The sequence below is a fragment of the Haliaeetus albicilla genome, chromosome 9 (assembly GCF_947461875.1).
Source record: "Haliaeetus albicilla chromosome 9, bHalAlb1.1, whole genome shotgun sequence".
NCBI classification, from domain to species: domain Eukaryota; kingdom Metazoa; phylum Chordata; class Aves; order Accipitriformes; family Accipitridae; genus Haliaeetus; species Haliaeetus albicilla.
In genome coordinates this window covers 11016779-11041754 of record NC_091491.1, presented here as the reverse complement: position 1 = coordinate 11041754, position 24976 = coordinate 11016779, and the positions used below count along the sequence as shown (strand labels likewise).

The 24976-nt window shown below is 42.2% G+C and overlaps 1 protein-coding gene across 6 annotated transcripts in view; it reads right to left on the bottom strand.

Annotated features, from left to right (window-relative positions):
- The window catches only part of AUTS2 (activator of transcription and developmental regulator AUTS2), an 802029-nt gene that overhangs the window by 513576 nt on the left and 263477 nt on the right, over positions 1-24976 (bottom strand). The gene's annotated exons all lie outside the window — the stretch shown is intronic.

Sequence of the window (24976 nt, the reverse complement as noted above, 5' to 3'; positions counted from 1 at the left end):
AGAGAGCAAAGTTTGCTGTACAAAAGAAATCACACCAAGTGCTTGTCTTCAATTTGCTTCTCATTAATTAACGCAGACTGTTTTGCCAGTCCATTTGAGGGAGGAAGGGGATGTAATAGTATCTGCTCATTTTCAGTTTCGAGACCTCCAGATATGTTCAGCAAGCCTAGAAAGCTTTTAATCTTTAGCATTACAGAACCATCAGAAGGGCAATTTTCCAACACTGGAAAGCAGGTGGAAATCAAAGGGAATAAAGTAATTATGAGTTTTAAGTACAGCCATTTTATGAGATACAGAAGTCATTCCCATTCCTTTCCACACGTAATTGTAATTGCATTAGAATTACTAATAACAGGCCAGGTTTTAATTCCAGGAATACAAAGCAAAAATGTACTTTTGTACTACAGTACCACGTTAGAAGGGGATAAAAAACCTCAAATAACTGCAAAGTTGCATCAAATTCACACAAACAGAGGAATCCTACAGAATCACAGCCCTGATATTCTGGAATCCCTTAGACAAGAATACAGAAGGCTTTTGGAAACATTTGTAACTCTAGCTCCACAGAATATTTTCAAAGCGTGTCAGAACACAGGAAGAGGATTAAGTTCCTTATACTGCCACGTCCTCCTCCCTCTTACAGGGATGACACTGCTAACAGGATAAAGTGAGTGACAGGGTTATATGATCATTACGTAAAGGTAGTACACATGCAAAATCTTCAGAACACGGAAAAAAAATTATCAAAGAGGTTGCACCATCTGTCTGTGGAGAAAAAAACAACAGCTGGTGCAAGAAGCCGCAAGATGCCAGCCTTACAAGTGACAAGATGGGAAATGACAGGAAACAGCTTTTCACTCTTCTAACAGCAAAAGAAACGTACAGCCCGTGTTCTCGTGTTTGAAAACCTCCAGATGCTGCCCTCTTCTCACATTTCCATATCTTTGTTCATGCAACATCTGAAAGCTTTTCTATTTTTACAGAGGGAGGGGAAAAAAGCACAAAGCCATCAAATGTATATATATTTTTTTTCCTTGCAAGAGGATGTTGAATGAATTTTAATCATGATCGTGAGAAAAAAGAGAAAGAAAAATCAGCAGCATTTGATGTGAGAAACCTTTGAAACTTTCTCCTCAGAAGAAATTGCAATGTGTTTGGCTTTTATAAAGGTTGTGCATGATAAATATTAGCTTATTGTGAGACTGATTAGGCCTTTGGATTGATTCAAGGCAATGCTAAGGTTCACCATAAATGTTTTGTTAAGGGTAGCAGGCTTCCCTTGAACAAGATAGCTCATCCCTTGTGCCAGGGTTTCCAAACATCTCAGCTTTCAGGGGTTGTTTCAGCACCAGATGTGACCCCTGGGCTGAATGTCCCGACCTCCCCTGTTTCTGGAAAGCATATTGCTAAAGCTGCAAAACCAAGCTGCATATTCAAAGCAAAGAAGCCACCTAAAACCATTCCACAAAATCCGGCAAGCACAGCTTCGCAAGAGGTGTCCTGGCTTTTCGGAAGGTTTGATACTGAGCAAACGATACTGGGAGCTGTCTGTCAAATATGAGCCCATATGACCTAACAACCTGGATGTTACTAACAACTGATACATACTTTACAATAGAAAACATACTGAAAAGTCAATGCCCCATGGAAAGAACAGTCTTGCTATGGGATGTAACCCGAAGGCAGAGGCGCACAATATGGGGTCCTGTGCACACCAAAGCAGGATGGAGTGGGAGTGTATGTTTCCAGCACAAGGTTCAGGGAAAGCCCAGCTTGAAGATGACACTGATCTGTGGATCCGGGGAAGGATCTGGACAGCCTAAGACTAATGATTTCTACCTCCCCCAGATAGATTAGTCCTTAGTTCATCCAAGTGTTTTGCAGCTGGGAGATAAACTAGGATTATTTACTCCAGACGGAAGTGAGCAAAAGGAAAGGTGTCTACCCACAGCAAAGCAGTATTCTGATGACAGACCACAGCAGGAATCACATCTTTATCGTACAACTACCCTGGAAGGCCGCTCAATGGCTAACACTGGGATTCACCTTTCACCCTTCACTGTAAACAAAATGCTGCCTTCCTAATGCCTTTTTCTATCCTGATAGAAATCAGAGATCTCTGTTGAGATTTTTGGATATTGCATGCCAAAAAGGTTATATTAGAGTCTAGACTAAGACATCAATGCACAGATAATTGAGATAACACCCCCAATTGCTGGTGGGAAATCAAAAGGTGGAGCAGGTTCAAGAGCATCGCTCAAGGTCAGGCAGGATGGGTGTAGAAGAGGCAGAGAACCAGCCCTATTTCCCTTATCTGAGCCTCAAGCTTTTTCCAGCTAATCCTTCATACAGTAGCGCTTGGTCTTTTGAGACAGAAGCAAGGTTTCTGAAAGCCATCTTTATTGCATTAGCACCAGCCTACGCAAAGCAAGTGGAATCATAAAAAAACACTTTAAGCATCATCAACCAAGCCAGCTTAGAGAGAATTTACTAGGTGCTGTTTATTTCTACCTTTGATTCCCTACATGGTCTCCACAGATCAGAGTACTTAGAAAACATAATTATTTTAATTAGGAGTAATTCAATTAGAATATCTCATTGCCAATAACAACTTCACTAATAAGAAATGAATACACTTGGCTTTTTTTTTTTTTTTTTAATCTTACCTTTGGGGACTCTCTGAATACTTCCCCAGATGTGAAAGTATCTCTTTGATGTTGCATGCCTAATTCTTCTCTCCTGTAGAGTCTGATTCAGTGTATACTTAAGTCCATTCAAGTCTTTCCTTTGCTTCCAGGGGGCACTGGATTGTGCTTTTCTACATTGCTGTATCTCAGGAGGAACAAAGTTAACTCCAGTGCAGCAGAACAGTAAAATGAGTACCCTGTCTATGAAAATGATGATGCCAAGTAGGTCTGGTAAGGTAACTAAATCAGTTAAAGAGTAAACAACACAGTAACCACAGTGGAGATACCTTGCTGATGAGTCTTTGCTAATACCTTCAGGACAGGAATGTACTTTAGGCCTCCTCAACAAGTCTATCATAAGTGAGTGGCAAGAGTAATAACAGTATTTTCCTCTAATAGCACAAGCTAGGTAATTTTTGAAACACGCATTCTGTAGTATGCAATCCTTGTGCACAATATGTGCTAAAAAGGATACGAGTCACTGGAAGTGACTAGAGTGCTACTGGAGTCATGGGGCAGCACTCAGGGATTTCTAGCTTTAATCAAAGCTGTTTTTTCAGTGAGGGAGACAGGTACTCTCGAGTCATGTAACTCATCTGCACCCTCTCACAGGCGCAGTCTGGCCGTTTTGGCAATCTGGGAAACATCATTCCAGTACACAGATGACCTCCCAGTGACACCGATCGACCTAGGGGCTCACCCAGTTTGTGCTTGCTATTCCCACTTGTGCTTGCTAATCCCATGGCTGGGGTGGCACAGGAGAAACATATGGCTGTGACATCCTACCTAATGTTCATCTTGGGCTGGTATGCAACCACCTGGGCCAACCGCAGCCTGGTGTAAATTACAGTGATTGTGAACCATCAGCTAAGAAAGAAACAATTTAAGATCTGTGCTCACATGTTCATATGCCCTTAACGTCAACAGAAACCACATGGATGCAGAATATTTTACTCTTTCGAAACATTTTCTCTCTGATCCGAACCAGTAGGACTCCAAGAAACTTGCCTTGGCAAGCAGAGATCAGTTGAGATGTGGACAATTAGCTACTTCACCAAGTTCATTCACTCATCCTCTTAACTAGCAGCCAAATAATATTTTAATGCTGATCTGTCTCAGCCTTAATTGTGATACTATCCTAGCACAGTACAGCTTGTTTTAGTTTGTATCTAACAATAAAGGGTCCCATTATCTAAGGGTGGTACTTGAAAGCATATCTGCAAGAACAGATCTCATGATTTTAATTAAAAGCTTCCACATATTATTTTCTAAGCTAACAAATATGGCCATAGTTGTAATTATGGAATCACCAAATATAGACTCAAGATCTTGTTAATAATGATATCCTTTTTAAAATCTCATAATCTTAAAAAAATGTTGTAATTAAGTCACCAAGCAACTATATTTGTCTCCATGAAATAAAGCCAAATCTACAGATAATTGCAAATAACTCATTTCCCAGTGGATTTTTTTTTTTATGCCAATTAGGCTCACAAATCTCAAGCTGTCACCTTCATCTCCAGACATGCAGCCGGCTGATAGCACAGCTATAAACAAAACAGCCCGTGTGCCTCTCATTCCCTGACTAAGAAAGAAAATGAAGTTACCAACACATATTTGTAGATGTCAGCCCCCAGAGAACAGAAGGGGGAGGTGGGGGGAATCCTTGGGTGTATGACAATTAAAATTCTTTGTCTAGCTTTTGAGAAGAGTGTTCTGGGAAAGCTCCCAAGAGACTTCTGTGACTGCGATTCTTTGGTTAACAGCTGCCTCATGACTCAAATCCACACACACAACCTACAGCCGTGTCCCTAACCGTTGATGTTTTTCCCCTCTAAAATGCCGCGAGTCCGGGGAGCTCTTGTTAATGAATCTCAGTTAGACGTGTGCACCTATCATGTCTGTCGCACACTCATCTAATTACAGCTGGAGGGCTCGCAAGCTTGAAATGGTGACTTGGCAAAACCAGAGAGTTGGCAGGAGCAACAGCTGAAAATGCTGTTGCCTTCACCTGTGACAACTAGTCATTTTGGAAGGCCCCAGGTGCAAAACCGCTGTTATAACACCCATCCTCAGGCATCTGCACAAGCACCTCATGCATCCCTCATTATTTCCTCTCCTCTTCTACAGTGTCCACCAGTATATGGCTGCTGTGAGCTGCTTAAAACTGCTTAGGGAATATTTAGGAGCAGTCAGAAACGATCATTTCAACAGAGTTATTTCTTCAGAATATGTAAACAAGACTAAGAAATGGTCCCAATGAAATCAATAAACCAGCTTTATAAGCTAAAAAATTCGAAAGTGTTTTGCAGCACATACTTAGATGCAAGGGAGTCACGTTGACTGCCACTGCTGCTGCAGAACCCCCTGCACTCAGCACATGCAACCTGCCACAAACAGCTCATCGATGACAAAAGTAACTGTACAGAAGCACAAAGTCAGAGTACATGGGAGATTATACACTCACAGAGAAAGGCAACAACTCTATTACAAGTCTATATTTCAAAAAATACAATATAAAATTCACAAAACTTGGAACAAAGTTGAACCATCAAGATGTCAGATTTTGGCCCAGACTGAACATACCTAACTTCAATCTCTGCTCCTCAGCCAAGCATCTCCTCCTGGACAGGTATCCCAAAGCCTCAAACCAACCAAAGTGAACGTATGGGAAGCCTTGGCTGAGGCTGATGGTAGCATGGGCACTGGCATTCCTTTGACTCACTTTGTGGTTCTGTGGAGTGAAGATTGGATGGTTCCTCCTCAAATTCCCACGCCTGACAAGTAACCAAAGCTTTTCCCATCAACACTATCACTGTTCCCATCCAGAAGTTACCTAGGATTCCCCTCACCACATGCAACTTAAGTCTTTCCCCATTCCTTTCAAAAAATCTCTGACTTCACTTCTGCAGGTGAAGGGTACGCCAGGTAACCTGGACATCTGCCATCTACTTTCTGTTTCCCCATCTGAAACGTCCAACTTTTCCACCCTTGTAACTATTCAACCCATCCTTTGCACACCAAGCTGGATAAGAACATTGCCATAAACCATGGCACTATATATATTGCCATAACTGTGGCCCTGCATTCAGTTTGGAAGGAGGAGAGGCTGATTCTTGCCGGGGATCTGCGCTTAAACAGCTTAAAGATTGCACAGAAAGAAAAAATAAATGCTGTGGAAAAAAGTAAGATCCCTAAGATGGTGCATCTATACCCATAATCAAGTTTTCAGAAATGCTGATTAATCCCAGCAGCCATAAAGCACAGGAGTTACAGGTCTGTCGCATTTCTGCAACCTAGGCCACTAAGTCCATTTGTAAAGATCCACCTTGCTAGCTTCAAACAACAGTGAAAAGCATGCCCCTCCCCGTTTTCCAGCACCATTTTAGGAAAAAAAAAAAAAAAAAACCAAAACAGAAAGCATTTGTAACAAAGCACACGGATAGGTAGATACTTCATTTTTTTCCTTCCTGAATTTAACAAAAGCCTGGATCTACCACTCAAATTAAACAGTGTGCAGTAAAGCATTAAGTATGCATTCAACAAGTTTAATTGCTGTGTAAATGAAAGAAATTATTATTCATTCATGACATTTATTTCAGTTCCAGTGCTAGTTGCTTTCATAAAACTGGGTTTGGGGGGTGCGAGGGGAGGAGGAGGCTGGGTGTATAATTACTACTATATTTCTTTGCCAAACATTAGTGAACTTAAACAAAAAGTGCTTGTTTTTGCTAAAGAGGAAAAAGCATGTGAGCTATCAATAATGAATCTTAAGGACGCCCACAGCCTTGACACGGTGCCAGGCTCTGATAGGTATACCAATATTTGGGAGGCCGATAACAGAGAGCTTATTGAAGCCCCGAGACCAGCTTGGGACTCTCGTGGGTCAAAAGCCACCCAAACTATGGGAACAATCCAAGCCGGCATCCCCTGGGGAGTAAGGGGAGCCACTGTGTGACATGAAAGATAAACTGGCAGCTGATGCTATCGGGGACTATCCAACAATGCATCTTTTCTAATGGATTTTCACAGGGCTTAAACTTCAAACAAAGGAAAGGGAAAATAAAAACCCTTAAGCTGATTCAGATCAGGCATTTTTGAAAGTCTGAAGGAGAAGGTGAGGGAGAGGCTGCAGAAGGAGGGTACATACACGATACAAGTAAATATGACACACTCTGCAGTCTGTTTCATATTGCATGTTGTGCTGATCCCAGGAGAATAGTTATTACCTGCTCTGATCCACCCAAAACGTTCCAGTTTTCTGGACAGTGCTGTAAACAAATCCTAGTGACTAATCAAAACATATCTTCCAAAAATATGCTCTTTCTGGAACAAGTCATCCCTGTACTTTCCTAGTCCTCCAACTACCAGCATTTAATTACTTCACTACAGGAGAGATTATGCTCTGGCAGAACTGGCCTCAGTTTACTTTAAGGAAGGAAAAAAAAAAAAAGAAAGAAAAATCAACCCTGGGCCACACAAGTTGTATGTAAGAAATTACAGCTGATGCATTTAGATAAGTGGAAGGAACAGGAACGATCCTGAAGGTCAGCGTAAGCAAGGGAGTAACTGCAGTGGTGTCTCACATCCACAATTAGACATACCGCTTATCCCGTTGAGCTAGCCAGAAAACATATCCTTTTTAAGAGATGCTCCACAGAATTGCCGTGGCTGACTACCATAGCTAAGGCATTCAAGTGATCCTCTGAAAGCGTATGAAGTGCATACACTCAACTACAGGAATAAACACGACTAATTTTTTTCATTTCAGAGTAATACCTATCAAAGCCCGTTCTGATCTCATTCCCGATTCATAATGAGTCACTCTGAAGTTTGTTCCCAATTCCTTGCTGAACCAAATCAAGCCAAGTGGAACAAGCCATAATCCAAGCAGAATTCAATGAACTGCACCCATTAAGAAGGCTATTAAAGCTTGTTCTCAGGGTTTAAACCAGGAGGAGATTTAAGGTGGAGAAGAGATTATCCCACATCTGCCTCCCAAGACCTCCCTCTGCTGGCACCAGAACTGCCACTGTCAGATGGACCAGATGCCAGAATTGGTGGATTTGAGACACTGACCTATTATCGCACATTCTACATGCCACTTACATCAGAGCTAATTTTTGCCCACAGACTGCATCTGTATCAGCTCAAATTCTTGATTAGGTTGAAATTTAATGCTCAGAAATCTCAGACATTGCTGTTTTGGTTCAAGCACACTGCCACTTCCATCGGTTTTGGAGCAGCCCACACTGTGGGTGATGAACCTGCTGCAGCTTGATCCTCCCTCGTGATTAGACCAGAGGGTTTTCAGACACAAAGCACTATCGTGTGCCAAAACCTGATTACTGCTATACCTAACAACCACAATGATAATAGGGAAGGTAATTACACCCAGAAATAGGTTACACAGCACAGCCATGCCAAAGCCAAGTACTTTGGTTCACATCTGCACAACAGTATCTGCACTTAGTTTTTCACTGTGGCTTAAAATAATTGCTGAATTTACAACATTAGTAACAGCAGACCATTAGCCCTGTCCTCTTCAGACTTTTCAACACCATTGAGAGACGAGGAACAAACACAGGCGGCATCCCTTGCAACACCCATCTGCATGCTTCACCCATGGTTAATCACCTTTTGTTGGAGGACAACTGGTCTCTGTGCTCGGTGGAAATGTCAGCTGTTAAAAGAGGCAAGGGGGGGGCTGGGTTTGGAGTTCTGGAGGAGGTGAGGAGACACTACAGAAATCCAAGTCCACTGACCCAACAGTTGAGGTATGACTGCAACAAGGAGAAGCAGACACGGCAAAGAGCACCAGCCCATGTTAGATACACCACCGAAGGGTCATTTCAACCATTTCTATTCACTCTCCTCTCAGGTACCTGTACATGAGCTAGAGGACTCAAACCAACTCCTTAGCCACATTCAGTATGAACAAGGAAAACACTTCTTTGCCACACTGCACACACGTACATTGTACCACTTTGCCTGTACCACCAAAGTCCTTATCTCAGCTCCCGCACTCAGCCAGTCCTCAGTTTTCAACTGCCCAAAGAAAGGAACAACCACAGAAATGGGGCAACGGATCCATTTATGCCAATCTGCCACATGAAGCAGTAACATCAACACCATTTAATTCCTAGCCAGGGAAAAAAAGGGCAAGAAAAATTTGTTGTGTTGATAGAAACAAGAGTGATTTTTTTTGATTTTTTTTTTTTTTTTTATTTTCTTGCCTAGTGGCTTTGAGTTTCTGTGCTTAGCGACGCTGGATCTTCTCTGACCGCAGAGACTTCACCATAGAGAGCAACAATATTCACCTGCGGAAGGGGACTAGTGCTTAGCAAACATTTAATGGAGAAGAGCACACTTCACTGATGCAGGCACTCACAGGCAACGGCCAACCAGTCTGCAAAGCGCACTCAGTCTGTCATTAGGCATTTCCACAGCCAGCTGAGATGCATGAACAATTCATATAAGGCAACACCAAAAATAAAGCTAATAACTTTAGGCTCATGATAAGAGAGATCTTTTTCTACAGGCAAGTTTGCAAGGTCACCTTTCTTGCTTTACTCTCTCTCTTTTTTTTTTTTTTTTTTTTTTAAACAAATGACATTGAACTGATTTCAAAGCTTATCTAATTCCACCTCAGGGCAGGAAGGGGTTAAGACCTCAAAAAATACATACAGCTGAATAGAAAGCCAGGGTGGTAGGGCAATATTTAAAAAAAAGAAAGGAAAAAAGAAGTATTTTCTTACAGTCAAAACATAACCACAACCCCAGTGTTTAAGGTCACTTCCTCTCTCCATAGCGCTGGGAGCAATCCTGTCAATCAGCTCTGCGTGCTGGTAGTCTCAGCTCACTCTGAGTACAGAAAGTGGCACAGCAGAAGAGTAACATTTACCCGCTGGGAAAGGGGGATGGAGGACGCAGCTTTCAATTGATTCCAAAGGTCCTTTGGGAAGGATGGAGCCTCTGGTTTATTAGCACTGACATTCAGCTCTCAGAGTATCAGGCTGATACCTATTTAATTTAATACCATTTTCCAGTACGGAAATCTGTTCGTCAGACTCTCACCAGGGAAGCCTAGCCAGCATCAACCCCACTTGCAGAGCTCTCACCCTGCCTGTAATTAAACACACTGGCAGGGCAGAACCTCTTCAGCACACGGCAGTGGCCAGGCTCAGCTGCGGGAATATTTTCAGCTCTGCCAAGAAAAGAGGGCCTTGTACTCCAGGCTATTTGTTCCTGCATTTGCTAAAATGTTGATCTAGTGGAGGGGAAAAAAACCCCAACCACCATTGTGTTTCTTTTGAGAGGAGAGTCTACCTCGTACAGACACGAGAATTGTGTTAGACCCGATGAGGCAGTGCCGAAAGCCTGACTCCTCTGAAATGAAAGGCAAACTCGACCCACCTAAACCTGGCTCAGAACCTCACCCTCGTGTTCTGTTCATGACATTTCTTTGGGCAAGTCTCTTGGGCTCCTAGACTGGTGTTCTCACATGTAAAAGGAGGTATTTACTTCATTTTAGAGGTAGATTAACTGCATGACATATTAGGTACTTTCAGGTTAAGATACCATTATTATTCCCTTAAAAATTCAACCTTAGATGATGGCATTGATCTGCAGTTGTCCATTTGCCACTATCTATATTACGCTGTGGGTGTACATTATGCTGGGATTGTACGTCATGGTTGCATACGATGACACCACCAATAAACTGACAAAACGATGATGAGGTCTTGGGCAGACTCAGGAAAGACCTGGGAGGTGAAAATGGCTTAGGTTCATGAACCGATCCTTAGGCAGCATTTCTACAGTGAAGCCAGCGGGGCTATACAGAATCACCCCATACTCGATATCTCAAGTCAGGCATCAAAAGATGCAAATACATGCTTGGTGTAATATTCAATATCACATAAGGTATCTGGGCATCTGTTTCTCGCTGATCCCTTAATGCTTCACTCATTTGTTTTGCGAAGCTGCAAGAAGGATCTGTCTACAAGCAAACATACTTATGAAGTTGCTCCACAATTTTTATTTTAGCTAAACCCTAATCCAGTCTAAGAAGATCTATAAAATCATACAAAATAGAAGTATATATCAGAAAAGGTCTCCATGAAATTCACAGGTTGGTATCTTGTCTTCCAGACTTTGCAATGCTTATTAGACAGAGTGATACAAGCACCTATCAGCACATCTCCAGCTAGACATGTTGACTTTCATTGAGTTGATTGTGTGAGTGAGGATTATAGAAGGAAATTAAAGGCTATTGCCATTTTCCTACATACACCTCAGTGAATTATTACAAAGTGGAAAAATATTAGACTATACATCAAAATCAGAGAGTTCCAATCAATGCTGTACCTATGTTTGGCAATGTTTAAACCTAGAAATATTACAGGACTATAAACATGAACACACACAAACACTTGCACACAAAACTTTCAGATGTTTTGACTATGGTAATGATAAAAATCAGCTTGCAACTCTGCAGGGACTCTTTCCAGATCGGTACTGACCACTGACTCTGTTCCACACAGTCATGATACTTGGATAGAAATGTTTATGGAGACACAGCCTCTATTTTTACTTTTTTAGCTGAAGAAGATGAAAGAATTGATGTGACTGCAAAGGATATGCTGCTCTTAAGATACACACACACACACACATTAACTTGTATATTTATACCTCTGGTCTCAGAGATGCAAAGCAGACAGTGTTTTTGCAAGCCAGTTTCCACGAGTGTATTGAGTGCTAGGACTGCTGGTTTTGAGTGCAGCACGGGAAGGCGGGAAGGCAGCCGGCAGCATCCCGGTGCTCCGTGGGCGACCTGTGGTCAGAGCCAGCTTTCCCGTTCGCTCCTCTGCCATCAGCTGTGCAGCTTTGGATATCGAACCACGCTTCCAAAAGTCACTTACATCCCTGAGGGACTTGCTGGGTTTATAGTTGTTCAGTGTTTTGAACAGCCTTGTCCTGTAAGGTGCTTTTAGGTGACAAGCTCTCCAGGGCAGGCTTTGTTTTACTGCACACAGTTCCAAGTGTCGCTGCAGTCGGGCTCTGACTTTTCTGGGCTCCTGCAAGTGCTACTTTGGGTAAAAACAACATATACAAATGTAAAGCTGCCAGATTCATGGTCAAGGAATATCTGTAGGTGCTTGCTCATTCTCCTGAAAAAGGATTACTCGGAATATTTGAATAGACATTTCCTCCCTGCGTCAGAAGCAGACAAGCCCATCTCCCCCTCTGAGAGCAGCCAAGCACCCCAGAGCCTCTAACATTCAAAACCTGATCACCCTTCAGAGATATAGAAATAATAAAAAATATTCCTTTTACACGGAGAGAAACTGTGGCACAGAAACACAAGATTTCAGCTAGCTATTAAACAAATCTTTAAATGAAACAACTAAATTAGAGGCCTCACTGCCAGGGCCCGCTGTACTATCAAGAAAAATCAGGAACCTTCAAAAACCATGCAGGCCTTGGGAGTGGGCTCATTTCTCTCCTCCCGGACCCAGGGACCCTAAGGAGACGAGATTCCCAATTCAGACATCATATTTACATGCTTGAAGTTAGAAGAGCAAGGATCCAAGTCTGTGTTGCTCAAAATGAGAAGGGAAACTTTACCCTGCTTTTGAACCCATGAGCTTTTGCAATAGCTCTCACTGCCCCTTCCCCTTCTGGTGCATGACCACACGCAGGTCACTCACTACCTGATATCCTACAGCAATCGGCTGAAGCTACTACTTAGTACCTCCCAAGGCAGTCAGCCCCATCAAAGGCCCATAACTAATAATTTTAAAGTATTTCTCATGATCCTGTAAGATATCCATGTAATCACTCCACTGCCTAGAGCTAGGAGAGATAGGGATTTAACAAAAAGGTGACTTTGAAAGGACTGACCTTTTATATTAACCCATGTCCCAACCCCACGCAAACCTACAAGATCAAGAAGAATGGAACAGAAAATCTATGGGGTACTATGCCAGGGCACTTTTTGGAACACTTTTAGGTATACCAAATAATTTTTTAGATTATTATTAGAGATACAGATTTATACCTGCTACTGGTCTCAGAGGTGACTACTAGATGAGGTCACGAAAACAGCATCTCTTTCCATAATCTTCCTCCACTGACAGTGGAAGGACCGACATCTCTGTTCATAATCTTCTGTCCATGCTGGGAGAGAAATGGGATTTTGTGCTCCCAATTTCTCTCAATAACATGCCACAGTGGTATCTGGAGCAATGAATGAGCCCATTTTCTGTGACCAAACAACAAAACTTCAACCCGTACCTTCAGCCAAGGGGACTGATGATTTTCGTTTCTCTTTGGTTTCCCCTTTTTACATGGAAGGGGGGGAGAAAAAAAAAAAAAAGATTGGGAAGCTGGTGAGTACAACAGCAGGAGCAGGGAAGCAAGAGCAAGGTGTGGGCTGATGGCACCGCTCTGCCACAAAATGTTGCCCTTCCTACAAGATTTCACACGACCTCCAGGAGCACAACCCTAACAGCACATCCAAAGCACCGATAAGCACCATCGGGGCCATACCCAAAACGTCAAAGCAGTTCTCTCCACCCACCACGCAGAGACCTTATCACCGAGAACCGCAGCACTGTACTCAATTACTGCCAAACCCTGACAAGAAGAGGGGACGCTTCCTCTGAGTGTAAGGCATACGTAACACCTCCAACGTACCATATGGATGCCTCTCTCTTCAAATTTGCTAGCTTGACCCCTTTCTATTTCAGCATCCCACTCCCCATTTCCTTACTGCTGCAGAATGCAGTTTATTTCAGAAGGGGCACCCATGGACACAGAAGCAGAGACCTTTTCTGAACACACCAGATGATGATCATGAGTGACATCAAAGTTAGGAAATCCAAAGCAGGTCAAAACAAATTGAGGCAGAATGGAAACCAGCACAAAATTGTCTCTGAGAGGCAGCTGATTTTCTCTGTCCAGGCAGTGCCGTTAATGTATTCTAACACAGTTTCAGCTTTAACTCTCCTGGATTGACAACAGAATTGAATTACACTTCCAAATCTCTCTCTTTCAACTTGTCATAAGATTTTTTAATCCAACAAGAAGCACTTCCTTGGCAGAGTTGCAAATTGTTATATTTTTCCAGCTTTTCCAATTTAGGGATTTTAATCTTTTTAGCCATGAATTGACTTCTCTGTACTAGCACTCACAGAAAAAAACCAGCTATTGCTCGCCACGCAAGCTGCCAAGTTCCTGGGACCAGATGGAACGGATCCTAGGTTTTTAAAGGAAATCATTGACAATCAGAGAGAATACACTAAACACAAGTGAAGTTTCAAGAAGGCTGGACAAAGATTGATCGCAACACTGAAAAATTACAGAACACTAAACAAGGGAATAGAAACACTATCTATTCATCTCCAACATCTGCATCATGTAGAACACTGGAAGCTACAAATACTGCTTGAATAAAGCCAGAGAGTAAGGCAACCCACAAGCACCCCTGCATTGGTCCCTGAGAACAGGGATGCACTGCCCTCTTCCAACACGGAGGTGGACCCTACCCACGTGTGTGAGCTCTAGCTGGTTATAATTCATTTGCAGAAGTGCAGAGCAAAATGGAAAAATCAGCTACAGGTGAAAGTAAAAGGAGACATTTTAAAACATTGCTGAGACCTACAGATTAGATATTTGCCTTGAAGCGTAACTTTAACAAGGTATGTTAGAGCTGCCATCAAAGTCATGCAAAGATGCCAGCTGAAAAGGGTGGGAAAAAAAAGACCAGCTACAGAGCTTTTGGAATATTTCTATCATTATCAGTAAGTCATAGGTAGCACTTGTACATAGGCAGATCTTAATTCACCTCCTTTAAACTCCTCCGTCTTCTTTCACAGTTTATATTTGGATGTTCAAGAAAGGAACTATTTGGTTACTGAACTCGAGTTTATGATACAGTCAGTGAAATTCTAGCCCATCTTTTAAGCAGATTAGGACCTACACACAGACCTTTGAACCTGCTGTGTTACCGTGTTAGCTTTCACAGCTCTTTCCCAAAGGAATAAAATTACTCCATTTAATTAGACTCAAACTCTCCTCATCTGCCCCAAAAGTTTCCTGTCACCTCATTCAACTGTAAACATAATTTTAGGCTTAAAGGTTTGTACTGATTTTTCACTGGGGTGCTAAAGAGCTCTGTAATGCAATAATTCACCCATCTTGAAACTTTTCTGGGGACACTGAAACAGAAATGCTGCTTGCCTTCTCTTGGTACTGTATCTTGTCCAATAGCTTCAAAGAAATGCATTGTAATTCTCCCCAAAATACTGCATAGATAATAATCCTGACAATGTGCGTGCATTCACACCCATTTTATGGGTGAAGATAACGAAGCACATAGGAGAAATGAGATGATTCTTCGCAGTCCCAGAGCACATTCAGCAGAAAATTAGGAATCCAGCTATCAATACCAAGTTGTAATCACTGCATGATATGCCTTTGTTTTAAGGTAACAATCACAGTCAAATCCATAGCTGCTAAACTTGGTGGGTGTTGAAGAACACCAGTTTTATAGAACAGTCATCATATAAGACAAGATGTTTCAGAATAAGCTGCCCCAGCACCATCAGCACAGAGAACGGCTGTGTTGGGCCAGATCAAAGGCTCAGCTTGCGCAGCATCCTCTTTCCAACAGTGGCCATAAATGGATGTCCAAAAGAAGAGAACAAAAATAGGCTAAGTATATATAATACTCCTGCCTGTCTCTATTTATATGTGTACATCTTTCCCTCTTGCTTCCACCTCCAGTCGATTCCAGCTCACTGACCTCCTGATGTGGTTTCTGCCTGCTCAGTGGCAATCAGTTCATTTCTTTTCCATTAATTTGTCCACTCTCCCAGAAGCGACGTAAACTTTCAGCATCCACAATTTCCTTTGACAACCAGTTGCAACACCTTCACAAAGAACCACCTACTTCTGATCTCCTTCAACCTGGCTCTTATCGACTTCCTTTGACGTCCACAAGTTCTTGTGTTGGAAGGCAATGAATAATCCCCATCCTCCCTGTCCCACTTGATTTCACAGACCTCTGTCACATCTCCTTTACCTATTTACCTAGCTGAAGAGTTCTAGTTCATTTAGTTCCTCCTCAATCAGATGCAGTTCGACACCTCTGAGCAGCCTTGCAGCTTTTCTCTGAGCATTAGTATCTGCAAGTCTTTGGAGAGGGGAGGACAAGAGCTGCACAATGTGTCCATGATGCAGGTAAATCAGGGATTTCTATTCCAGTGTTCCCTGTTCCATTCTTAGTATATTTCCCAATATTTTAGGTGGTTAGTCTTTTTTACTAGTACTGAGCGCCGTGCTGATGTTTTGATGGAAATATCCATTACAATCCCAAGATCATTCTTGCACAGAAATGGCATTAGAACCTCCCTGATTTCACTCTTGCTTGGAAATCGGCTCAGTCCATTATTTCATGTAGGCGTTAGGATTGTTTTAGGGGAGAGTCAAGACAGTCCTTAAAAGCAGCATTAGGTATACATGCTTTGGCACAGGCTTGCCACTATGGTGAACTTAAGACACATGTATTTCCACTCTGAATCCCTTCTCCAACCCATGCTCTATGCATCAACCCATGCAGCTACCCCCCACTGCAATAAAACATTATTTTGACATACCCAGTGCTGTTTCATACAACCAGTATCTTCAAATTTTCTAAAAGCACACATAAATATTTGATACAGCAGACAATGCTGCTCTCACATCCGATTGCAAATAAGATTATTTTTTCTCCCAAACAAATCCAATAACTTGATTATCTGATCTGGTCTGTTCTTATTCTTCTGCTTTACAATTTTCAAATATTTGCAGTTGTAAGTCTTTCAAAGCTTTAATTTGCTTAAAATGATTCACAAGCACCTTGTTAATCTTTTATCAGTTTTATTACAAACTGTAAACAAAACCCAGTTCTTAAATAATTAAAGGGCAGAACTAGCCCTCAGGCAAACAAAGTCCGGGAGGGGGGAAATAAAAAATTAAAAAATCAGAGTAAGTAAATCAGAGTTTTTCTTCCCATCTACAGAACTGGCGAATCTAGCTTCAAAACAGCAAATAACTCTAGATGAACAGATTGCGTGTGACATCCCCCCAGCCAGCCTCTCTCATCTACTGTGTCCTGAATATTAATCTATGAAGTACCTACGTGTAACTGGTTACAGCGTTAAACATACCACAAGTCAAAAGCCGTGTCCCGAGCAGCCACTCAAAAGAATTCCTCTGCATTTATGTGTGCCCGAACATGCTTGACTCTGCTCCTTCACTGGCCCCAAAACAGTCATTCCCAGACAGCAGAAGGACTCACCACGGCTCATCCCCAAGAGAAGGCAGCTGGTGCACGCTCTTCTGTCTTCCAGTGGCACCGACTCACCTCAGGGTAGACCTCACCAGGCACAGCACATTAACAAGGCTCAGAAAGTTCTTGCCCACATCGCTCCAACCTGAAGCACACTCCAGGCCTGCCAGCTCTTGGCACAGTGGCGAAAGCACACCCTGTTTGGCCAAAGCTCCCAGAAACCATGAAGAATATCACTTTTTCAGGTGCCTTCAATACTGAGGGTGTTGCTACAATTATTAGCAGTTTCATTCCATCATTGAGCAGAGGTCAGCAAGGTCCAGCCCAGCGGTGTGGGGCCAGATGCCAAACGGGAGCTGGAGTTTTGTAACAGAAGCAGCTTGGGAAGCAGAAATTCAGAACAGGGATGCTGAAATTGAGGCAAAAGACTGCTGGTAGGGTCACCGACTGGCACCATCTCCAAGTCTGCGGCTCAATAACTACAGGGACAATGGGCCTCTAGCTTGGAAAAAGAAAATCCATTTTGTCCCTGACTTCCCAGAGGGTGGCTGGCCGGCGGGGACACAGGCTGGCGGGGAGACAGGCAGGCGAGGGCAGTACCTTGGTTTCAAACAAGGGCCCTCAGGCAGGAGTCCTCGGGTGGAAGACACACAAACAGCGATGACACCGCTGAGTCTGGTCACCCATAAAAAGGATACTGCTACATCCGTGGTCCACATGGTTGCTACAAAACTTACCTCTAATTATTTGGATTGAAAAGTGTTATTTAATGTATTTATTACTGCTATTACAACGAAGTCTATCATCTACCAACTCTTCAACCCAGCTGTGCTAAAGAACAGTGTTCACTGATACCAATCACCGTACAATCATTTTAGAAATTTTGATACAAAGTTTCCAGCTTTCTAATGTATTTAAAATTGTATTTCCTAATGCATTTAAAATTGTATTTCCTTCTTGTTACAGGAGAAACCACTTCTAATGAAGCTCTCCAAAGCATTGCAATCTGAAGAAAACCTAAGGAACTATGAAAGCAAGACTGCAAATTTTAATTACCTTTTGAAGGCTACACTGCCATGCATGCAAAAATGGATTAGATGCATTACATACCTAAAAATGTGTAATGGATGCATTGCTAGACTATTACATGCAGTTCATTGTGCAAAGTTTTTTGGTCGTATGTTTTGTGCAGTGGGCTGTAAAAGTTGCTTAACAGAAGAAAATACATTTGATTAAAAATTTACATCAGAAGAATGTAACAGGGCTCTTTTTTTCTTGCTATTTTACCTGCCATTGACTATTCCCATAAGTATGCAATTCTTCTTATTCTTACAAATACATGCAAAAAAACAGGACTAAAAATGGAAAAGTTTCAGGTCTAGATCCCAAACCATATTAAAGACAAAGCTGTCCAGAAGCTGGATCCAGTTGGAACCCCCCCCACACACATTCCTGCTTAGAGGTGGGAGGATCCTAAAGTGACACCAAGATGCTTAAACAGTTCTGCTGCAGTGGCTCCCTTTGTGAGAAACACCAAGGGGAAAAGGGGTGGTGCTTGGACTTCCTAATGACTTGGCCATGCCAGGCTGCTGCAAGTCCTGCAGGACATGCAGGATGCAACAACTGCCCCGGATTCAAGGAAAAAAAAGTCCTTTGAATCTCTACCATATTCCCAGCAAAGCCAAATGAACCTATAGAACCTTCTGATTCTTCAATTCAAAATGTTACAGGTTAGTGATAACCACTTATTGCAAAAAGCAAACTGCAAACGTTCAATTTGCAGAACTGAAAGAAATCAGGAAGATTTGACATGACTTAAAATGCCTTTTCTAAAACCACACAAGAGCTCTCCCAAGAACTGGTCCAAGTACCAAGAACTGCCAGAATTGGAGAAAGATCCATTTAAATCAAAATAAATAAGTAAACATTACTTAGTCCAACATTCTTCAGCATTCTCCTCCAAATGCTTAGAAATCTGAGCTAACTTTATGACTGTACGGACCAGGCAGAGAATATAACATACACAGAGATTAAGCGGCTTGCAGCCTGCACCTGTTTGCCAATTCCATGGCCCATCCACCACTTTTAATTTAACAACATAGTGCAGAAATAAAGGGAGGGACTCAGAGCAGAGCAGGGACCTGATCATTGCTCACACTGCAGGAGGTTACTCCTTGCAGGAGTTTTGGCTGAACTTCACTCAGTTTGGCAGACCCAGGAGCAGAAGAAAACCAAGGGGCAGTTTCCGATGCAAGCACATACACGTGTGGCTTGTGGGGCTGAACAGTGCTCCCGTCCCTCTGGGGCTGGCGACCACTGGCAATGGCATTTCTTCCTCTGGGTTTCAGCCCTGCCTACTTTTCACTGGGCACACGAGGCCATGGAGACGCGAGCCTATGCTCACTGCTGGTGTGCCAGCCAAACCCAGCCTTCGAGGCCAAAATAAGGGAAAAACGTTGCTCAGATCCACTTGCCAGCCTCAAGCAAAGCGCAGCAGCAGTGCGGGCTGCATCCACTGTTAGCAAGCACCTATTGTCCTTTGACATCTTTATGTTCACAGAAATGCCAGATAAAATCATAAAGCGATAACAAAAAGCCAAAATACAAAGCAAGGCAATTCTCTGTGATAGGGCTGTAATGGCAATCCCAGGGTCACCCAGCAAAACCAGGCGGGGAGAAGCAGCTGAGTCCAAGTGACTCTGGGCTCCTGAAGCACAAGGGCCCATCTGTAATAATCTGTATTTACAAGTAAAGTAAATTCCTACATCTATTTTCCTGAGTTTGTTGAGTAGGCCCAATATCTGTATGTAAGCACATAAAATGGCAAATCTTACTCATTTCCCTAAAACGCTGGCAGTCACAGTTGCAACACGATTTAAAAAAATGTAAAATTTTAATATTCATAGGCAGGAAAGGAAAACTTTCAGCAGCTAAAAGTGATAAAAATACTGAACCAGGTGTCTGTGCTGAGTAATTTAGGAAGACACAACCCTTGGCTGATCATCTCCATCAGTTTAAAGAGTAACATCTGATTTCACACCTGCAGAAATCCATCTACAAAGCAATGAAGAAAAGAAGTAGCAAAAATAAATAAATAAAATTAGCACAACTAGCTCCAGCAAACACTTTTGGAGGAAAAAACAGGTGGGTTCCCACCTCCCAGGCACTAGCCAGGATGGTTTGAGTGCCAAGAGGACCAGCCTCCATGGAATAGGGAGTCGCTCTAGGAGCAGGCTTGTTAACTCCCTGCCCTTCCTCTGATGCCTCTGGGCATAGATCTGACCCAAAAAGTCACCGACTGAAGCAGTTATCCCTGACTTGATCAAGCTGTGGGTACAGATTTCTGGAAGAGTCCATCATTCCAGGGAAAATGAATGTTTCAAGTGAGCTCAGGTCACCAGACTGATTTATCATCTTGGCTATCCGGCTTTTTTGAGCACCTGTGTTATACAAACATTGTGCACATTTCAGTACCCAGTCCAAAAAACCACAGACCTGTGAAAATATGTTACCTACCCCAGCAAGGGGAGGAAATGGTCCTGAGATGAAAAACCTTTTTGCAGGGAGTGGGAGGGAGGAGAGGTTGCGCCACACAGGAGATAAATAACCAAATCTTTGCCAAATTACTGTTATAAAAGACAAGACAACGAGCAAAGTCAGAGAAAAAAGAAAAAGAAACCTAAATTCTCTAAAAATACAGCCAACATATGAATCTCCAGCTGCAGAGCAGCCTTTTCAAGATGCAACTCTCAATGCTTGTCGAGAAAGATGCTTCCTGCCTCGATCCCCCCAGAAGAGCAACACAATCTAATGAAAGTCACATTTGATGTGCTATGTGCTGCTCAATACCAAGTGGCTGAATTACTGGGTGCAGACCTCATCATACTCTTAAAAAGTAATTTTGAATCAGGGCTTTGATTTAGATTGGCTTTATCCTTTACATTCAAAGTACAACTGGTAATAATGTAGTCTGCGAGTTTAACAGTTGAAACAGGGGTTCCATTTACCTCTTTGTACTTACTCAAGGAAAATGACTGTAATTGAAATCTTTCTGCTGGAAATGAAGCCCTTCGAACATTCAAAGTGGTTGCTTGTCCTTAAGGCTTTTTATTTTAGCTGTCAAAACTGTAAACTGCCTTTCAGAGTAGTGGGAGTCTTACGATAGAGGAAGAAATGAATGTACCCTGTATCTAGGTACTGGGTGTTTTAATCTAATTTTCCAGCTAGGAATACAGCACTTCCCTTGGGCACTGCTGGGAAGAGGAAAATTAAGCTTCGCTCCAGTTCAGCAATATCTATCAATGAACCTCAAACAAGGGACAGAGCTTTTCAAGGACAAAGCAAAACCTTTCAAGTCCTCCAACTTCATCCATAAGCTCCTTCACGTATAAGCAGCAACAGTGAAGCCAGACTGCCCACTCACACTGCCTCTCTCCACACATCTCCCACACTTTCTAGAATTTCACAGGTTTCCAAGAGCTTGCCTTTTTTTCCCCCCCTCAGATCAAACTGATTTCCTAGTGTCAGCACTACTATTCGTATGAAGCTGTTGAATTTTAATTACAGTGTAAATGCACTCAGACTGAATATGGGTATTATGTAAAAATGGCTCATGTCCAAATGACCTTATATTAAATCTTTGAAAGGGTAAACATAAAAACTTTGGATTTTCTCCAGTAGGCTCCCTTGAAGTTTGTATAATAGAATGTTTGCAATTAACTTGATAATAGACTCAAGATGAAGTTGTACAGATTTCTACTTTGGTTAGTTTTATTATCTGATTATTTTAATCACAATTAAAACTGTGCTGCAGTGAAATGGTTTTACAGTGCTTGTCTAACACAATGTACAAAAAACTGTTTGGATGACTTGAGCAAACTAACATGCCGAAGTACATCAGTTTATCCAACGTCTACCTCTTCTGCTTCCAGTTCCAACATGTCTTTAGGATAAAAGGTGAACATCCAAACACAGTTAAAGACCATTTCTCAGGCCTTCTGTTCCAGCTACAAATGCATGGGCACCAATTTTTTTTCCTACCAGTATAAAAAGCCACTGCACAGGCAGGCAGATGACACAAGTTGACTGGCTAAGAGATTTCAAGGTGCCAGGTGGATAAAATGAGTTTGAAAGCTTCCAGAAGACCCGTGAGGGTTGAATTTCCTTGAAGCTCCAGGCAAGTTAGATTGCCAAACCTTGGTTCAAGTCTATCTGCAGAGGCTACAGATAACCGAGGTGGGATGAGCAGCATTCAAACACAATCAGCAGAACAGTTTATAGCAGTAAAGTGCAGCGATGCCAGGAGAATAAAACAGGTTGACAATCTATATGTGAAGGAATATTTTACAATCTATAAGCTGCCTGCAGAGTTACCTTTGACATGTATATAAATATATAAGCCTTGTCACAGAGGGGTCTTCAGACATCAAAATCTTCCAAAGCAAATCAAAGGAAAAAAAAAAAAAATATTTGTGATGGCCAGAGGCAAGGATGTCAACTTCAGCAAAGCCAGCCAGCTAATAAAAATGTCAATGAACTTCTTTACAAGAGAATTAAGAGGGAGCAGTGCAATGTCAGTATTGTGGCACACACAGGAAAAGAAGTTCTAGTTCTGATTTAATCGAGATATTGCACTGACGTGAGGGCAGAAACCCAACCTTTCCCTAACCTGAAATGACCTCCCTTAGACAGAGTTTATATAACACTTCCAAATGAGGAGAGAAAACTTAAAATTAATTTAGTTTTCACATGCTGCTGCCAGAAGAGACATTGTCGTCCTTTCTACTCACCCTCAACCAGGTATTTACAGGTGCATCCTTTATGGCTGTACACTTGGGGTGAACTGGGACACACACTGATCTGCCTGAAAATGAAGCCAGCCCCAAAAAAAGGAACGAAACCTGTTCAGTTCCAGTTGGATCAGCTCCCGGACGCATGTCACCACACGGCTGCACAAGCACTACCGCTGACAACGTGTAGCTTGGAGTGGGAACGCTCATTCCTGCAGCAGCCCACACTTATGTCAACTGAAAATGAGAAACTGCATCTCCAAGTGAGATTTTAAATCCATTTAGACAAACTGCTGTTAAAAGCTCATTTGAGAATTTCAAAGGTACTTCAGCTTAGCTAACATAAACCCAATTTCTAAAACCTCGACGACATCGAAGAATTGTGAAAGAATTTGACCTAATTTTTTAAACCAATGTGGTTACACGAATGCAGAAGCACTTGTTTCATGGATCATGTACCCACAGTGTCCAGCCAGAGAATTGCACCCATTTAATAAATTCAGCGTCAATTCACACCCAAGTCACACTAGCACAACTTTCACACGAAGACTGGAAGCTACTGCAGAATAGGCCAAGCACCAACCGCAACAAGAAAGCTGACATAAAATCTTGTGTTTAGCAAGAGGGTACATCCCTACCTCATAGCCAAGACCGAAATTTCTGAAGTGCCTTCCATGAGGAAACCCCCACTACCATGCAAAGTACGAGTGGTCTCTTACCACACACGAAATTCAATAAAAGACCAGGCATGCACTTCAGTTTTTGTCTTCCTGCGTGTGTGCATTATGGTTTTGGGGTTGGGCTTTTCCCCGACCCCAACAGACGAACAGACATGGCATCTTCCCTGGTCAATCAGAAGAAAATCTTATAAGGCACAAGTAACTCTAGGAGGAATACAGATTAAATGGGTTTCCTGGATTTCATCCATGTTCAAATTTCCCAGGTTGTAGATCTCGAAAATATCTGTCTCTGACAAAACTGGTATGACAGGTTATGTAACACACACAGAGAATCAGGCAGTGACAGAAAAGCAGGAACATTATCTGCTCTGTTCAGGGACTCGAGGGTTTTCTGGCTGAACTCAGAAAAAAAAAAAAAAAAGAAGAAATCAAATCACAAAATGTAAAGGTGGAAAAAAAAAAAATCCCCTGGCAAAAAACCTACTGATTTGAGTAGATTTTTATTTCCAGGAAGAGTTTCATATGCTAAATATACAGAGTCGATTTGTTTTGATATAGATGTTTATACGTCTGGTATGACTTTAAAGAACATAGAAATATTGCAGAGAAACATCAAGGAGATAAAATATAACTGCCTAATAAAGTGGATTTTGCAGTCAAATTGCCTTTGTAAGACTGCCCAGAACAAATGAAAACAGAATAGTTAAATCTGTGACTTTGTTAAATATGCTATTTGCAGCCTGGGATAAATGATACGACAATCTTGTTAAATGAAATATGTATGCTTTCACTGTGTGCGGTATAACTTGAGGCACAAAGACAAGAAATAAATCAATGTGGGACTATTTGCCAGAACAGAAAATTTCAGCCTAATAGCACATGCATGGATTTTCCCCCTGTTCTAAGAATAGCAAGTTGCTAACTGCTCAAGGATGTTTAGGGAACAGATAGTGAGGCTTCTCAGTATTTTCACAAAAAAAGTTGTCTTGGTCTTTTCCCCATTTTGCTGGATTAAAGAAAACAGCGAAGCTACATCCAAATACTGTGACTGGGTCTCAGCGTTACTGGCAACAAGAGCAGTCTTCAACCTGGGGCAGGAAACCCTCGAGGGAGATATTCAGTGAAAATGCATCTCTGTCAAGCAGGTCCCTGCTGAAATCTTGGTCCATCCTCTCCCCTTCCCCGTCCCTCTGTTTCCCCTGGGCATCTGGGTACCAAGGGACAGGCAAGATAAAGTGGAAGATGAGTGTTAAAGGAAAATCCATCAGAAAGCACTGTGTTCTGTGCAATAGGAAATGCAGCAAGTCCCACAGTAAAACCCCCAGCAAACAGCCTTAGAATAGATCTCATTACTTTTTGATCAATAAAACTTCTTTCTTCCAGTAATAATTATGGACAATTAAATACTTACTTTGTTGCTAAAGAAGAAAAGCACCGACTTCCCTGCAGAAGCAGGTCACACCTCATAACCAGCTCTACAGA